The 4878-nt window shown below is 49.3% G+C and overlaps 2 protein-coding genes across 2 annotated transcripts in view; one reads left to right on the top strand and one right to left on the bottom strand.

Moving 5' to 3' along the window:
* The window catches only part of TRIM32 (tripartite motif containing 32), a 5890-nt gene extending 5781 nt beyond the window's left edge, over positions 1–109 (bottom strand). The window contains exon 1 of the mRNA XM_019510514.1: positions 53–109. The gene's annotated coding sequence lies outside the window, so the exon portion shown is untranslated. The remainder of the gene's footprint in view (positions 1–52) is intronic.
* ASTN2 (astrotactin 2) overlaps positions 1–4878 on the top strand; it is a 644195-nt gene that overhangs the window by 423534 nt on the left and 215783 nt on the right.

Here is a 4878-nt window from a genome sequence, read left to right as displayed (position 1 = left end):
AGCCGCGTCCCCTCCCCTCCCCGGCCCGGCCCGGCCCGGCCCCACCGCCTACCTGCCCGCTCCTCCGGCCGCCGCCGCCGCTCCCAGGCTGCTCAGCGAGCTCCGCCCGCAGCAGGCTGGGAGCTGTAGTCCGGCGCGGGGATGCTGCAGGCGCCGCCTGTCTGCACCGAGCCCTGCCCGCAGGCGGCTCTGGCTTAAGCATGCCCGGGTAAGCTGCTCCGATGCTCCCCTGCCCCCGCAAGAAAGGTTGTCGTGGTGCCCAGCCTCCACCCTCGTTGCAGCCGGGGAGCAGCGCGCCTCGCTCGGCCCCGTCCTCCGTGGGGTGCCGATGCGGTCGCGGCCGTGACCTTCTCGCGGGAGCCCCGCGTTTCACCGAGGCTTCCAGCTGGCTGGAGGGGGTTGAAGCTGCCGTTCAGTCCCCCTCTGCAGGCTGAATCCGCCCAGCCCCCTCGGCTCATCTGTCACGTCCCCCCAGCCCCCCGAACCATTTTTGGTTGCCCTCCACTGGGCTCTTCCCTAATTTGTCCACGTCCTTTCCCTAGCGGTGGCCCAAAACTGGACACCGGACTCCAGATGTGTCCTCGAGGGGAGGAATCGCTGCGCTCGACCCGCCAGCAATGCTGCTGCTTGTGCCATTCACCTTCTTGGCAACTAGGCCTTGGCTTGCATACTTTGTGCTATATACTTACCCGGCAGGGGAAATACCAGGAGCCCTATGGGGGTTTTCCTAGTCACTCTTCTGGCAGGGGTTAGTACCCATGGAGGTAATGTGTAGGTAACCTCCCACTTTCATTTCCAGCGGGAAGACCTTGGCATTACACCCACTTTATGGAAATGGGAGACTCCTCCCTAGCTTGCTTTTGCAGCCATATGGCTGAGGGCGAGTAAAACTTGGGTATATCTGAACCCCAAGCCTCCGGGCTTGGGCCTGCACGTAGGATGCCTGCCAAAGGATTTGGAAGCATCTGAAGCCCCAGGAGGTGGAGGATGTTTGCCAGGTGCAGGACCACATTCGGTTCTTGAATGACTCATGGATTTGGCTTGGAACACACAATTTTCTGTAAAAAAAAATCCCCAAAACTGGGGCACACTGTTGGCTCATATTCAGCTTATTGTCCACTGTAACCCCCAGGTCCTTTTCTGTGGAGATGCACAGAAAGGGTGGTTTAGGCAGCATCCTGAGGCTGGGTCTTGCCTTCACCTGCGAGTGCGCCTGCTTCCCTTCTTGGAAGCCAGCAACCCATTTATCTGCTCTAATAACGACCCCCCAGCGTAGAGAAGAGGAGGCAGGGTTTGCATCCCAGCCTGCCCTTCTTTGCTTGTAGGATTTGACATGGATAGGACCTGATCGTGAGACAAGCTGTTCTTGGCGTATTGGATATTGTTCTCTATAGTTGTGTGTGAGCAACTGAGGTGGTGACTGCAGGGCGGTTCCTTACCTACCGACAAAAAAGGAGGCGCCCTCCAGTTATGTTCCTATATTTCTAAGATGCATCACACCTTCCATCCAAGGATCTCAGACTGCTTTATAGAAGCAATGTACTTCACTTATATAATATTGGATAAGTGCATAATTAGCTTACTTACATAGCATATTGCCCACACATTGTATCATCTAGTATTGCTGCATTTTAATTACCATGTTGGTTAGGTGCATGCACTGCTTACGTGCATAGCATATTTCAGCTCTGCTGTCTACTTTATAACTTCATTGTACTTGGATAATTGCATGTTGACTGTAATGGTAGTTCTTTACCTAGTAACTAATTGGCCTTGATTTAACTGCCAGAAACAGGGAACGGGAAGCTGCTGTCAAAGAGGTGCCATTAGAGCTTCGGAAATGAGCAGGACTAATCTGTTTCATGGCTGCTCTCTCCCTTTATTTTCAAAGCATCTAATAGAACAGGGGCGACCAACCTGTGCCATAGGTGCCATGTGTGGCACAGGCAGCATCTGTGTGTGTGCCCTGTGGCAGGTTGGGGAGGGGACAGGTAGCACAGCAGCAGATAGGGCTGGGAGCAGAAAGCATAGCATCAGATCAGGTGGGGAGCACAGGGCAGGGAGCAGAAAGCAGAGCAACAGGTTGGTCAGGGAGCATAATGCGAAAAGCAGAAGAGCAGATCAGGTAGGGGAAAGGGATCAGAGTGGCACTTGGGAGGATGGGGAGCTAATTTGTGGCTTGCCTGCCGAAAACAAGGCTGACTCCCCCTGTAATAGAAGCCTCGAAATATGAGGAGAAAAACCTTGGAAATTCAGGAAGCTGGGCAATTTCCAAACTGTTAGCACCACAGCCTTGAGAGCACAGGGCATGTATGTACTTAGCAAGCCTTGCTTACAGTGTTATTGGTGCCACGGTTTTAGCAACCCCAAAACCAACGAGTTTCCTTCATTTGTAAGGCTTCTAATAGCAGAGCTGACTTGAAAATTATGGGGGTTGTCAGTCTGGGGGCTGCCAAATACCATGGCACTGATAAATCTTTAAGCAATGCATGTTAAGTATACAGTGCTGCCATTGCTGTGATACTCGAAGACCCCAAACTGACTAGCTCCCCTTATTCTCAGAGTTTCTAATAATGAATATATGGGCTGCCATCAAAAACTCTGCAAATAAAGAAAGCTGATCAGAAGCCCATGACCTCAGCACAGTGGGTTCGCAAACTATTTTAGACTCGAGGTCCCCCTCAAAAAATGCCAGCTCTTAGCTTTTGCTTGTTTATTTTTACCACAGAAACAAATAGAGCAGCTCTTCTGCTGCAAAGAGCTCAGAAGGGCCACAACAGGTCAAATATGTTTTTGACACTGTGGGTTTCTATTTGAAACATCTAGGTTTATGTTGTGAATTGTATAGGCGCTGGCACACCTAACAGTACTAATATTGTGTGGCATCCTTAAAAGGATGGCATGAACCCTGGTTGAGAATCATTGTTCTAGCTATTATTCAAGTCGCTCTGTTCCAGTAACATACATTTTTGTTCTTGAATCAATGGAGAATCATAAAATCATAGAAAATTAGGGTTTGAAGGGACCACGGGAGGTCGCATCTAATCCCGCCCTCTGCTCAAAGCAGGACCAGCCCCAACTAGATCATCCCAGCCGAGTCTTTGTCTACCTAGGTGTGTAAAACCTTCAAAGATGGAGTTTCCACTATGTCTCTGAGTAACCTGTTCCAGTGTTTTACTACTCTCCTAGTGAGAAAGTTCTTCCTAATATTTTACCTAAATTTCCTTTGCTGCACCTTGAGACCATTGCTCCTTGTTCTGTTATGTGCCACCACTGAAAACAGTCCAGCTCCATCCTCTTTGGAACCTGGTTCAGGTAGTTGAAGGTTGCTACTCCACCCCCAGTCTTCTCTGCTCCAAACTAAATAAGCCCAGTTCCCTCAGCCTCTCCTCATCTCCTTTATAAGTTAGTAATTCAGGACCTTTGAGGCTTGGTGGAGAGGTTCTAATGGTATCTAGTAGCATATAAGCAATACATCTGCTGTATTACATTAATAGGGTCCCCATTTTACAGATGGGGAACTGAGGCATACAGTGATTTTTTGTGGCTTGATTATGACTGTACAGGCACTCTATAGATGAGATGGGTATAGGAGCCAGATTGTCTGACTCTTAACCATTTGATTATTAATGCAGACATACAGATTGGCTCTCTTCTTTGTGAATATGCAGCCACAAGGATCTAAAAACCTACCTCTGACCATGGATTGTGCACAGATTTGTGCTCCAAAGCCAAAGACTGAACCAGAATCTGCGGCACCATCCTCTGATTGGGGAAGTTATCATAAAATATTGGAGCTCAGCAGTGTAGTCAGTCAGTGCACTTCTCTAGGGAGCAGGGACGAGCCCTGAGTTGAATCACAAGGGGAAATGAGATCCATTGCGTCCTTACTAGCTTCCCTCTCCGTGCCCCGGTGACAGTAGAGTGCTGCGGACATCTACTGAATAGAGTACCAGCACCCTCGGGGATGCGCGTTCCCCAGAGAGGTGGCATTGTCTACGGTCATGTCTGTCTGGTACGTTGTGGTCCCACATCAGTCATTAACGTGCCTCCCCTCCCCCATTTTGGCCTAATTAGTGGTAGCCAGAAGTCCTTGTCTGAGGTGGTGTTGAAGGTCTGAACGTGACTTGGCAAGACCTTTGTGAATTTTCTTTGTGTGTTTTCCTAAAGTCTCTGAAATGACTTTGTTATTGGGAAAAGGACCGACTATCTTTTGTTTACCTGCAGAATAGCAGCAGGGCAAACTCCTTCCAGCCAATGGGTAGATGAGTAAGGAAGGAAAAGCCCATAAGCTTTGCTAAAAACATGATACTTATGGACTGACCTGACACCATCATGGCTGGAAGAGCTGGTAGACCAAGGGGCTTTGGCTATTAATGAATGCAGTCCTAGTCATGCATTGTCATGGGATGGTTGCTTTGGTGGCCCATGTGAAATGAGCTGGGGACTTGGCACAGAATGGATTCACATGGTACAAGACAGGCACTGACAGGCCCCAGTGATGATGCTCTCAGTAGCAGCATTAAGGGCAAAACAGGCCAAGGAGACCAAAGTCCCTTCACAGCACTGAAGTTTGTTCCTTTCAGGTAAGGGGAGGATAGGAAAGTCAGCTCAGGCTCCCTGTGCAGTGCTTTCCAGGGAATGCACAAAGGACATCAGCATCTAGTGCAGGCTGGCAGTGTCCACAGCAGCCAGCAAAAGCTTCTAAGGCTGGTCCCTTTCAACTATACTCATCTGCATTGCACATCAATAACAACGCAGAATAAGGATTTAAAGATGAGGAAATGAGCTTTTAACTTGTGCTGTTGGGAGTGGGGGAGGCAGTATTTGTAATTGATTGAAAAAAATGAAACAGTGACAAAATGAGGTTGTAACTTA

The sequence above is a fragment of the Gavialis gangeticus genome, unplaced genomic scaffold, assembly GCF_001723915.1.
Source record: "Gavialis gangeticus isolate Ggan-Ray unplaced genomic scaffold, GavGan_comp1, whole genome shotgun sequence".
Classification (NCBI taxonomy): domain Eukaryota; kingdom Metazoa; phylum Chordata; order Crocodylia; family Gavialidae; genus Gavialis; species Gavialis gangeticus.
This window is presented reverse-complemented; position numbering and strand designations above follow the sequence as displayed.